Source organism: Pseudophryne corroboree, chromosome 2 (genome assembly GCF_028390025.1).
Source record: "Pseudophryne corroboree isolate aPseCor3 chromosome 2, aPseCor3.hap2, whole genome shotgun sequence".
Taxonomy (NCBI): domain Eukaryota; kingdom Metazoa; phylum Chordata; class Amphibia; order Anura; family Myobatrachidae; genus Pseudophryne; species Pseudophryne corroboree.
The window spans coordinates 252,157,898-252,171,679 of record NC_086445.1 but is presented as its reverse complement, the minus strand read 5'-3'; the positions used below and the strand labels follow the sequence as shown (position 1 = coordinate 252,171,679).

The following is a 13,782-nucleotide window of genomic DNA, read 5'->3' as shown; positions in this document are numbered from 1 at the left end:
TTCCCAAAGATCTGTCACTGAAGATACAGATTTGAATATATAATAAAATTAAAATTGTTCTGGTCTCTTTATTGTAAAGAGTGTTTGGAAAGGTTGTAGACACAGATTAGTCATACCCCCATTTCCCCTGACCAGTACAGGATTTCTGTATTGATGGAACCAAAGGATGGTCAAGACACAGTTATATATGAGAAAAAGCTCATGGGCTGTAGATAACTAGAGTGGTGATCAGCAGTCACACCTCTAGGGATAACACACCTGAATTACATACAAATATCATAATTTGAGAAAAATTTCATAAAAGATTTATGGGCATCATGAAGTCAGTAAAAGAAACTACTGATATTGTAAACACTGTGATAGAAGAATTGCAGGATAGAATTAGTGGTGATACTGCTGTTGGTGTGTTTTTATCACATAAGTGAGGAAAATCCTGCTCTACAACACCAGGTATTCGCAGGCAGTCTCCTTTCCTGATACTGACCTGGCCCAACGCTGTTTAGCTTCCAAGATCAGACGAGATCGGGCGCTGACAGCGTGGTATGGTAGTAGAGAATTATGTGTACACCAATGAGAGTGCACCTATATAAGAAATATGAAATTACAAGAAACCAGAGATACAAATAATAGTAAGAAAAAGATTGGTGAAAAAATGTGGATCTGCTTTTCACGTTAGACCCGGTTCCAAAATTCCCACTATTGTGGTACAATGTTCCGGGAATCGTGAATGAGAGTCCACGAAATTGGTGATAATAGGATATAATGGTTGGATAAGGTATATGTTTATACTGTTCACTTTAACAGAATCAAACAGACCTCTTAGCTACTGCGCACATTGTGATTAATCCAAACTCTGTATACCAGGTATAGTGAGAGGAAAATCCAGTGGGAGATAGAAAAATCACAAAATAAGGGCACAGTTGAGTCTATTATGGAATATAGATAATTAGAGCCTTTGGTATATGAAGTTCAGAGAGCACAAGGCATAAAACACATACAGAAGAGGGAAAAGAGTAATCCCTCTAAAGAAGATACAGTTATCACAAAATTGCAAGTGTTTAAAAAGGAGAAAGAGAAGATCAAATCATAGATGCCAAACAAATATGAAAAGTATGTAACAAGTTAATGATAATTAGTAATGAAATCATTAATTTCTCCAGCTTGGCCTCAGTTAAGGAAAGTACTGAGTACTTAATTCATCTGCTGTGGAGACCCCTCAACAACACTATAATACACATTCGAGATGACATATGTGATAAAGGAGACACATTAATATGAATCTCCTGGAGGTGTTACTATCTGTGGCAAGAAGCCACAAGATAGTGGGGGCTTACGGTTCACCGAAAAATAGGAGAGCCAAGAAAACCGAGCAGGTGTAATAGGCTGATGCCAGAATGGAACTGTGTAGACGAGACCCCTTGCAGAAAACGCGTTTCACCCTTGGGCTTGTTCACTTCCGGAAGAAGGCTTTCATGAACCGGACCGTCAGATCTAGATGACACAGGAGAAGTACTGGAGAATTTGCCAGGATCAACAAATCATCCAAGTACGGTAGGATCCTGGCCCCTTGACAGCGGAGTGTAGCCGCCATGACCGCCATTTCTTTGGTGAAAACTCGGAGAGCCGTTGTCAAACCAAAGGGTAACGCCCGAAATTGGTAATGAAGGTTGCCCACCGCAAACCTCAGGTACTACTGATGAGACACTGCAATAGGAATATGCAGGTAGGCATCCTGTATGTCCAGGGAGACCATATAGTCCCCAGGCTCCAAGGGCAGAACAATAGAGCGCAGAGTTTCCATACGAAACTTGGAGTCCCGCACTTACTTGTTCAAGGACTTCAGATTGAGAATAGGCCGCGAGGACCCGTTCGGTTTCGGGACTAGAAACAGCGGTGAATAGTAGCCCTTGCCTCTCTGAGCCAGAGACACCTGTACTACCACTCCTGTGGTCAGGAGGGAATGTACCACCGAATGCAGAGTGTTTGCCTTTGTCAGGTCCAGAGGAACCTCTGTTAGGCAAAATCGATGAGGTGGACGATTCTTGAAGGGTACGGCGTAACCAGGAGTGACGACTTCCCTTACCCAGGCATCGGAAGTGGTCTTCAACCATTCCTGGGCAAAACCTAGAAGTCGGCCCCCCACCCTGGGATCCCCCAGAGGGAGGCCCGCCCCGTCATGCGGCAGGCTTGTCAATTTTGGAAGCAGGCTGACGGGCAGCCCAGGCCCGCTTCGGTCTGGGCTTGGCAGGTCAGGAAGCACGAGTTGCTTTGGTTACGCCTGACCTTTTGCTTTACCTGGAGGATGAATGGGCCGAGGGAAAGTACTTTTAGCCTTCTGCGTGGAAGGAGCCGTACTAGGTAGTCAAGCTGTTTTAGCAGTAGCCAGATCAGCCACAATCTTATTGTTAGGGTCTCCTGCCCTGTGCTGCCACGTCGTCATGGCAACCGGGAGACAAGTGCTAGCGGAGTAACCTGAGCGCAGCTGATACTCCGGTTCGGGTCTTTTGCTGTGCAGTGGTTATAGGCTCTGTGCATGGCAGGGGATCCGGTGCTGGTTTTTGTGCTCACAGTCTGTGAGGTCTGAGTGGGGCGTGGACAGCACCTGCTTTATAAGGCCTCTTTTCAGGGTAAGCAGATGCTGCTGAATCTTTGTTGGTTAGTCAGTTTCTGAAAGTTAGCCAGTACTGTGTAGCTTTGTATTTGTTTGTTGCTTACTGCAAATAGGCCTGGGGATTTGGTATTACACTCTGCCAATCCAGACCTAGCAGTAAGACTGGAGTCAGTCGTTTAGCTTGCTGGGGTTCTGTTACTACTCTGTGAACTTAGCAAGTTTGCGGCTGTATTCTAAGACTTGCCTGTCTAATCCTGTCTCACTGTGCTAGGTGTCAGGGGTCAGTTTAGTGGCAGTAAACCGAACCTGTGCACTGCAAGTGAGAATTAGGATTGTGGAGAATCTCCTTGTGTCTATCATTCCATCTCTGACCAAGGAGTTTACTGCCACACCCGTTGGTAACCCTTTAGGGTTTTGCTGTTGCCCTTAGCAACAGCATTTCGGGTTTTCTATGTATTAAAACACAACATCTTGCTTTTCACATCTGAGCAGTTCTAATACAAGGGAGATACCCAGTTCCTTAGCCTCTGGGCTTCTCTGTTCACGTTGTGTGTATTTTGTTACCCTACCACCTTCTGTGTACGTTATGTCATATTCCCTAGTCTGTCTGTGAGTCCATTTGTTTTGCATAACAGTTCAAACACCAGTACATTCCTGCAGGCACTGGAGTGCATAACAGTCCTGACACCAGTACTTTCCTGCAGGCACTGGTGTGCATAACATATTCAGCAGCCCAATACTCCTGTTGAAATTTTGTGGGAATATGGAGCATACCCCTCAAAATACGTTGCAACAGGTGGTTGATCAGGTGCAGGTCCTGACTCAAAAATGTAATGATTTGTCCATTAAAATGCACACCTCCCAGGCTGCTGGCGGAGCTCCCGCAGCAGCAGCACCTGCAGGGGTTAAGGAGCCGAAAGTAAATCTCCCGGATCGTTTTTCTGGAGATCGCTCGCAGTTCTTTTGTTTCAAGGAGAGCTGCAAGCTATACTTCCGGCTTAGGCCTCAGTCTTCTGGGTCGGAGATTCAGCGGGTGGGCATAGTGATTTCCTTGCTACAAGGAGACCCACAGGTCTGGGCATATGGGTTGCAGCCTGACTGTCCGTCGCTTAAAAGTGTTGATGCTTTTTTTACGGCACTGGGCATGTTGTATGATGACCCTGACAAGACGGCCTCAGCCGAGGCTCAGATTTCGATCCTTAAGCAAGGGCGAAGGCCAGTTGAGGTTTACTGTACGGAGTTTCGGAGGTTGGCCCATGATACCCAGTGGAATGACCCAGCCCTGAGACACCAGTACCGAAGAGGTCTTTCTAACCAGATAAAGGACCAACTGGTACAACATCCCTTGCCTGATAGCTTGGATCAGCTCATGCAGTTATCCATCCGGGTGGATAGACGGCTGAGAGAGCGTAGGCTTGAAAGGGAGACTGAGATTTCCTTCCTTCCCAAGGGAACCTCAGACTCTGAGGAATTTTCCGAGGAGCCTATGCAGATTGGGGCTACCCGCCTCTCCTCGCGTGAGAAGATGCGGAGGAGACAGCAGGGGTTGTGTTTGTACTGTGGGAATAAAGGTCATGTGGTAGTATCATGCCCAGAAAAGCCGGAAAACTTCAGGGCCTGAGGGTGATGGGAAATATCCTGTCAGGCCAGAAGTCAGAATTTCCCAAGAAGACTTTTATCATTCCGGTGACCTTGAAGATCCTCGGTCAAACTGTCAAGACTGAGGCCTTTGTGGACAGTGGGGCCGACGGGGTTTTTATGGACCGCCAATTCGCCCTGAAACACTCTGTTCCCTTAGTACCCTTGGCATCGGAAATTGAGATTTGTGGGTTAAACGGGGAACCATTATCCCAAGGTAAAATTACCTCTTGCACTAGCCAGATTTCTTTGTTTATTGGAGCCACACACTCTGAAAAATTGTCCTTTTATGTGACTGTCTGTACTTTTGCCCCATTGGTGTTGGGGTTACCCTGGTTAAGGGCCCACAATCCTCAATTTGACTGGGTCTCTGGGGAGATTCTTAGTTGGAGTACTGATTGTTTCAGGAGTTGCTTGAGCCTTCCAGTCAGGTTCTCGCAGCTAAGTTTGCCAGGATTGCCAGGGTGTTATGCAGATTTTGCGGACGTGTTCTCCAAAAAAGTTGCAGAGGTACTACCTCCCCATCGCTCCTATGACTGTGCCATTGATTTGTTGCCAAATGCTAAGCTTCCCAAGAGCAGGTTGTACTCCCTGTCACGTCCTGAGACTCAGGCTATGGCAGAGTACATTCAGGAGAACTTGGCTAAGGGATTTATCAGACCTTCACAGTCTCCAGTTGGGTCGGGGTTCTTCTTCGTGGGTAAAAAGGACGGTTCGTTGCGACCCTGCATCGACTTCAGGGAATTGAACCGTATCACGATTAAAAACTCATACCCACTGCCTCTCATTTCGGTCTTGTTTGACCAGCTTCGTACTGCCACCATTTTTTCTAAGATTGACCTACGCGGTGCGTACAATCTAATCCGAATAAGAGAGGGGGATGAATGGAAGACTGCCTTTAATACCCACTCGGGGCATTATGAATATTTGGTGATGCCTTTTGGGCTCTGTAATGCCCCGGCAGTCTTCCAGGATTTCATGAATGATGTGCTCAGGGAATATTTGGATAGATTCTTAGTTGTATACTTAGATGACATCCTAATCTTCTCCCATTCCCTGGAGGAACATCGGAAGCATGTACGCTTAGTCCTCCAGAAACTCAGAGACCACCGGCTTGGGGCGAAGCTGGAGAAGTGCGAATTTGAAGTTCAGCAAATCGCATTTCTAGGATATATTATCTCCCCAGAAGGTTTCCAAATGGAGGGTTCCAAGGTGCAGGCAGTCCTGGATTGGGTGCAGCCCACTAGTTTGAAGGCGCTTCAGCGTTTCCTGGGCTTTGCGAATTTTTATAGACGATTTATCGCTGGATTTTCGTCTATAGTGGCGCCCTTGGTGGCACTCACTAAGAAAGGGGCGGATGTTGCTCACTGGTCTTGTGAGGCTAAAGCGGCTTTTGCCCGTCTCAAAAGGGCATTTGTTTCGGCCAAGGTGCTGCGACACCCAGATCCAGAGCGTCCTTTTGTGGTGGAGGTGGATGCCTCTGAGATGGGTATTGGGGCAGTGCTTTCTCAGATGGGAGTGTCAGATAATCGCCTTCATCCCTGTGCTTACTTTTCCCGTAAATTTTCGCCTGCCGAGATGAATTATGACGTGGGTAACCGGGAATTGTTGGCTATTAAGGATGCACTCGAGGAGTGGAGACACTGGCTTGAGGGGGCTAAGTTTGTGGTCTCAATTCTCACTGACCATAAGAATCTGGCATATTTAGAGTCAGCGAAGCGTCTCAATGCCAGGCAGGCACGATGGGCTTTGTTTTTTGCTCGCTTTAATTTTTTGATAACATATCGCCCTGGGTCAAAAAACATCAAGGCTGATGCGCTCTCGCGGAGTTTTGCTCCAATCCAGGAGACCACCGAGGAGCCGTTGCCCATTGTTTCCCCATCATGTATTAAAGTGGGCATTACCCAGGACCTCTTATCATTAGTCCTTAGAGCACAGGAGCAGGCTCCTCCAGACCTTCCGGTAGGTCTTTTGTTTGTGCCTCCTAGGTTAAGACAGCGAGTGTTCCTGGAATTCCATGCCAAGAAGTCTGCAGGTCACCCGGGTATTGCCAGAACTCGGGAGTTGCTATCTAGGGCGGTGTGGTGGCCCTCGGTGGCTAAGGATGTGGATCAGTGGGTTCGGGCATGTGACATCTGTGCCCGAAATAAGACTCCTAGAGGGGTTCCTGTTGGCCCACTACATCCACTCTCTATCCCATCTAAGCCATGGACCCACATTTCAATGGATTTTGTGGTGGACTTGCCCAAATCCTCGGGGATGACAGCCATCTGGGTTGTCGTTGACAGGTTTTCGAAGATGGCGCACTTCGTTCCACTGGTTGGGCTGCCATCGGCCAGACGCCTGTCTGAATTATTTATGCTGCATGTTGTGCGTCTCCACGGGTTGCCACTTGATGTGGTCTCTGACCGCGGATCCCAGTTTGTGGCCAAATTCTGGAGGGCATTTTGTTCCGATATCCAGATTTCTGTCAGCTTGTTGTCGGGCTACCATCCGCAGTCTAATGGGCAGACTGAAAGGGTGAACCAGTCCTTGGAGCAGTTCCTCAGGTGTTATGTCTCCAAGTGTCAGACTGACTGGGTTGCTCATCTGTCCATGGCGGAGTTTGCCTATAACAACGCGGCTCACTCTGCTACAGGGATCTCTCCCTTCCTTTGTGTGTATGGGCATCATCCTAAGGCCAATTCTTTTGACCCCCTGGACTCCACGCCTGGTGGTTCCTCTGTGGTTTTGGTCCTTAGAGGTATTTGGCGGAAAGTGAAGAAAGCCCTTGTGTCTGTGTCATTAGTGACCAAAAGGGTTTTTGATAAGCGGAAAAGACCCTGCAGCTTCAAATTAGGAGACTTCGTCTGGTTGTCTACCAAGAATTTGAAGTTGAGACAGCCATCTCATAAGTTAGGCCCCCGGTTCATCGGCCCTTATAAGATCACCAGGGTTATCAATCCGGTGCCATTTCAGTTAGATCTGCCCCGTTCTTTGGGTATCAATAAAACATTTCATTGTTCCCTTTTAAAACGGGCGATTAGTAATCCTTCTTCCAGTGGAAGACCTTCCCCTCTTCTGATACGTGGCCAGAGGGAGTTTGTTGTTGAAAGGATTCTTGACTCCAAGGTGGTTCGGGGTCGGCTGTCATTTTTGGTGCACTGGAAGGGGTATGGCCCGGAGGAGCGGTCGTGGGTGCGCAGTTGTGATCTTCATGCCCCCAGACTGATACGCTCTTTCTTCTCGCAGTTCCCCGATAAACCCGGTGGTAGGGGTTCTTTGACTCCTCGTCAGAGGGGGGGTACTGTTAGGGTCTCCTGCCCTGTGCTGCCACGTCGTCATGGCAACCGGGAGACAAGTGCTAGCGGAGTAACCTGAGCGCAGCTGATACTCCGGTTCGGGTCTTTTGCTGTGCAGTGGTTATAGGCTCTGTGCATGGCAGGGGATCCGGTGCTGGTTTTTGTGCTCACAGTCTGTGAGGTCTGAGTGGGGCGTGGACAGCACCTGCTTTATAAGGCCTCTTTTCAGGGTAAGCAGATGCTGCTGAATCTTTGTTGGTTAGTCAGTTTCTGAAAGTTAGCCAGTACTGTGTAGCTTTGTATTTGTTTGTTGCTTACTGCAAATAGGCCTGGGGATTTGGTATTACACTCTGCCAATCCAGACCTAGCAGTAAGACTGGAGTCAGTCGTTTAGCTTGCTGGGGTTCTGTTACTACTCTGTGAACTTAGCAAGTTTGCGGCTGTATTCTAAGACTTGCCTGTCTAATCCTGTCTCACTGTGCTAGGTGTCAGGGGTCAGTTTAGTGGCAGTAAACCGAACCTGTGCACTGCAAGTGAGAATTAGGATTGTGGAGAATCTCCTTGTGTCTATCATTCCATCTCTGACCAAGGAGTTTACTGCCACACCCGTTGGTAACCCTTTAGGGTTTTGCTGTTGCCCTTAGCAACAGCATTTCAGGTTTTCTATGTATTAAAACACAACATCTTGCTTTTCACATCTGAGCAGTTCTAATACAAGGGAGATACCCAGTTCCTTAGCCTCTGGGCTTCTCTGTTCACGTTGTGTGTATTTTGTTACCCTACCACCTTCTGTGTACGTTATGTCATATTCCCTAGTCTGTCTGTGAGTCCATTTGTTTTGCATAACAGTTCAAACACCAGTACATTCCTGCAGGCACTGGAGTGCATAACAGTCCTGACACCAGTACTTTCCTGCAGGCACTGGTGTGCATAACACTTATTGAGGTCTTCTCCCTGATTTGATAGCCTCAATCAAATCAGGGACATCCACCATTGACTTTCCGTCCCCATCAGAAGCATCTGAGTCTGTGGGGTCGGTATATGCACCATCCTCCTCAGAGGATGTGTCCGGGATAGCAGTGGATTTTGAGGAGGTAATGGCCCGTTTAGAAGACGTCTTAGTCTTAGGTGGGCGAGAGTGAGATTTAGAGTTAGTCAGTCACCGGTTCAATTGCTGTAACTGAGTGGAGATTTGATCTGCTCATGGCGGATTAACTGCAGGGACCATAAACTGCTGCATTGGCACAGGTGGTCCCACGGGGGGCGCCAGTTTAGTTACAAGCGTGTTTAACAGCGTGGAAAAGGTAGCCCAAGGTGGGTCATGTGTTTCCCCCGGTGCTACAGACCCACTGGGGGGTAAGGAACCCCCTGAACCTGAACTCTCTGCTGCCATATTTTCCTCCAAAATGTCTGCAGCATCACCACCATGCAATGTGGGAGAAGCCCCAGCTCCGTTGCCTCGTACAGCTGACATAATAAGCACAATATCAGTAATAAGCACAATATCAGGCAACCTGGTACAATTCTTAGCAGCAATATACCTACAGTAGCAAGAACTCCCAGTGTAGTGTGACTTTTCTGTCAGCACAAACCGGGAATCCAAGAGATATATGGTGACTATAAATCACAAAGAAAAATACACAGCAAGTATATCTTGTGAAATACCTATATTATTTAGAAAACCTGACACACTTAGCTTCTCAGGTTACAGAATATAGGAGTAGCACGCTGAGTGAAATACCCGATATGGCAGCCACGCAGCAGCTACATGCACACACACATATATAGTCACAAGCATACCATGCAGAAATGATACACCATAAAACTGCACTGGACTAGCAATACAAAGTAATACTCAGTATAGCTATATATGTAAACAGTAGATATAACAAAACACAGTGGATACTGGATGTATATCACAGGGTGTTTGTACCACCCAACCCTGAATGTGGGGGGGGGGGGGGGGGGGGGCAGATATAACATGTGCAGAGAGAGTTAGATTTGGGTGGGGTGTGTTCAAACTGAAATCTAAATTGCAGTGTAAAAATAAAGCAGCCAGTATTTACCTTGCACAGAAACAAAATAACCCACCCAAATCTAACTCTCTCTGCACGTTATATCTGCCCCCACTGCAGTGCACATGGTTTTGCCCAATTGCTAACAAACTTGCTGCTGCGATCAACTCAGAATTACCCCCACTGTCCCTTGACAGGTAGAATACTTAAGTGTCCCGTAAAATGCACAGCGCTGGCGAGCAGGCGGCTTTACAGAGGAGGATTTGCCCCAGCAGTCCCAGGAACAGCGCAGCTCCGTGTGATGGCGACTGACAGGGACTGAGGGAGAGATATGCAGCTCCAGGGCGGGAACATTTACCCAAATGGCGCCCTGGGGCTGGGGGAGGGGCTACAGGTTAGGCCTTATCCCCCTGCTGGCATCCCCACCGGGCACTGCGGGCTGTATTAAAACGGGGTTTTATAGAAAGAAAAACCCCTACCTGTGCCCTGTGTCCCGATGACTAGTGGAGCGGCTGCCCTTTACATTGGCCACACCAGCGCGCGTGGCCCGCATCCCACGGCCGCGCCGGATCGCGACTACATCGGGTCAAAGAGACCCCTTACCTCCCCTTGTACCTGCGGCCACGCGATCCCGGAGATCAGCGGCGGGTGTGTGTGACTGACAGGAAAGACACCAGAGCCTCCGCTGTAGTTACGCGGCAACCAGGGTGCAGGAGTATACAGCGCCGCTGGGGAAGTGATGGAGCTGCAGCAAACAATGTCTATTTGACATACATAAAAGCTGCAGCCCTTGAAGTCTTCAAATTTCTTCTTTCTTCTGAAATTTAGCTTAGAAAATGGGCTGCAGGAGCAGCCCTCCTGTTGATTGCCTGCTTACTGCATGGCACCAACTTACAAACTGAACTCCTGTGCACGGAGGCGGTGTAATATAGGAGGCGGCGCTATGCATCTTGGGAAGACGGTCAAAGCTTTGAGCCTGTTGGTGCCTCGGATCAAGATCCTACTCTTCACCCCTGATGTTAATCCTTGTGGAGCCCAGTGTACCCCACAGCAGAAATTATGGTTACCAACTTATTATTTTTAGATACCTGGATGGAATCGCAGCCAGGGAGCATGGCCAAGGACAGGACTGCCAGGGCATTAATTAGTGTGTAAATCAGTTTATAAATAAAAATTGTCAAAGTTTTGGCTGTGGGGATGAGTGTTATTTTAACATGTCAATATAACATATAAATTATACTATACCCTAGCCTTGCCTCAGCCACCTCAGATACATATATACCCTCATGGCAGCCCACCCTCACTCATACAAACCGCAATCATCGCTCTCTTACACACATATACCCAGCCTTTCCCCAGCCACCTCCTTCTCGCACATATATACCCCAGCCACCTACCTCTCACACATATCTGCTCCTGTCCCAGCCACCTGCCTCTCATACATATAGATACCCTAGCCCTGCCCCAGCCACCTCCCTCACACACATATCCCAGCCACTTCTCCCACAGATGTACCCAGCCCTGCCCCAGCCACCTCCCTCTCACACACATATACCCCAGAACCACCCTCTCACTGCTCCTGTCCCAGCCACCTCCCTCACACATAGATACCGTAGCCCTGCCTCAGCCACCTCAGAATAATACATAAATACCCTCATGAAAGCTCCCTCACTCACACATATATAATCCAGTCACCTCCCTCTCACACACATATACCCCAGCACCTGCCTCATACACATATATGTTCCTGTTCCAGCCACCTCCCTCTCAGACATATAGATACCCTAGCCCTGCCCCAGCCACCTCCATCACACACATGTACCCTAGCCACCTACCTCTCAAACATAGATATTCAGCCCTGTCCCAGCCACCTCCCTCTCACACTGTTAGGAACTCTAGTGTTATCTGTGTGAGTCCTCTAGAGACTATGAGAGGGTCTTCCACCAATAACAGCCCCTTCGTGTTCCCTTAGTACACGACACGTACGGTGGTACTTAGGTTGCTGCCTGGACTTAAACCTCTAGCAGTAGGGGCTCTCACAATAGACTAGAGACCACAAGAAACGGACTGGGGTACACACACAGGACTGATGAGGTACTGCGGGATGGAATACGGTACTGAGGAGATGGCTTGCAGGAACAGTACTAATGGTATGCGGACACAGTGCAGTTTGGAGTATCTCCACAGGGCGAGAACAGATACACACTGATGACTGGAGATGGATACAGGCAGGGCAAGGACTAGGACACGACTGGGTAGTAAATCCGTCAGAGTATCCACAGAAAAGGCAGGGTCTTGTGGACTGGGACCAGAAACTCATACAAACAGGCACAAGTTATAACCGGCACAGAGAACTGGGCTGAGTTCCTAACAGGTGACTGAACCAATGGGGAGCCAGTCTGGGAGTGTCAAGCTAAATGAACTAATTATGTGCAGCTGCAGCGCTGCACATACATGAGCGTCCGGCTGCTCTAGGGAACAGCAGCCCCAGAATTCCCCGCAGCCGCTCTGAGTCCTGGTCACTTAGTGACTGCCGGGAATTGCTGGCCAGAAGCCCTGTGATGTCCCAATCGCCTAGCGAGTTGCAGCGGCGGCTTGAAACACACACATCGATCCACGGCGGTCATAATACCGACGTCGAGATTCCGATGGTGAGAAGACCGACAGGGGTGAATAGGCGGTGTTCTCCCCCCACCCCTCCCTTTCTAAGGTCTAACCCTAACCTCCCCCCTTGGTGCCTGACCCCAACCACCCCCCGGAGGTGCCTAAACCTAAGTCCCCCTCCCCGCTGGCTAAACCTAACCCTCCCTTCCCCACAGCCTGACCCCAAACCCCCCCTCCCCCGGGGTTGCCTAATCCTAACCCTCCCTCCCCTGCAGCCTAATTCTAGTGGCGGGGGATCAGAAGTGCGGAAATTGCTATCTGATTTCTGCACTTCTGCGCAGTGACAGGAGCCAGGTGCTGCATGTATTGTTACAGTACAGCACACGGCTCCTGTCACTGAGCAGGTGCCGGCATTTTGGTGTCACCCCTTGGTGTGTGACACCTAGGTGCGGGCCGCATCTCTCGTCACGCCACTGTGTACCAATGATATATCTATGAATGCCGTCGTTCACAGACATATCGCACCGGCCCTGCAGCACACATGATGACCAATATATCTACAGATATATTGGTGCATCGTTCTGTGTGTATGGGAGGTCAGCCGACTGCCCGTACACTGCCTGCACCAGTGATTGACGGCTCAACTGGGCAGGCGCATGTAAATGCCCGCCCAGTTTGTGACGTCAGTCACAACGCATTGGGCAGCGTGTATGCACAACACACTACTTGATCCGCCTATAGAAACTGTGTATCTGCAGATCCATTGATCTGCAGATATATCTATCAGCAGGGCTGGATTAAGGGCCACATGGGCCCGGGGCTGAATGTATTCAAGGGCTTTTTGTGAGAATTGGGGAGGTGTAATAAGTGCTGTATGGGTGTGGCCAGAGCCCCTGGGATGTGTACAACCTCTTCAATGTAATACCCAATGTCTCCCTAATTATGTAAAAATATACAAATTGCATAATTTTGTGAGAAAAATATAAATATAATCTTAATAGTTATAAATTATGGCCAACTATGTGGCCAGTTGATAGCTGCCCATCATCATACTGCCATGATGATGGGCCTATTTTACGTGAAGGCCTGGAGCTGGAGCTCCATCCGGCCCATTGTTAATCTGGCCCTGTCTATCAGTGTGTACCCACCTTAAGTGAACTTCCACTGATGACCTGCAGTTAAGGATTCCAATCCCAAACTCATTTTGCAATTTCAGGATTTCAAGATTAACAAGATTAAAATGAGATTTAAAGAAATAACAAAACAATTCATTTTCATATATGATAGCGTTTCCTGTAATGTGAATTTGTAGTGGTCTGGTTTAATGATAAAGGATTGTGAGATTAGGAAGTGCTACAAGCTTGCAACTGTGATGGCCGGGTCAACTCAGGTGTTTGATTATTACATGGTGGTGAGGTGAATTCAAAGGTTTAGAGTCCAGCTCCGCATTCCTACCACTTGTGGCAGCTTACACTGGTAAACTGGCCAATCAGATTCACTTTGCAGAGAGATTAACAGCATACAGCAGTATTACTACTGTAATGTTACACACACACAAGCTGTCGTAGTCTCGTAACTAGACACAGGAACAGAATGTGGCCTGGTTTCTATGGGAAGTAGCCTTCACACTAAA

The 13,782-nt window shown here is 48.4% G+C and overlaps 1 pseudogene; it reads right to left on the bottom strand.

Annotated features, from left to right (window-relative positions):
* Window positions 1-435: 435 nt before the first annotated feature.
* On the bottom strand, window positions 436-554 carry LOC135051929 (5S ribosomal RNA; annotated as a pseudogene).
* Window positions 555-13,782: the final 13,228 nt, after the last annotated feature.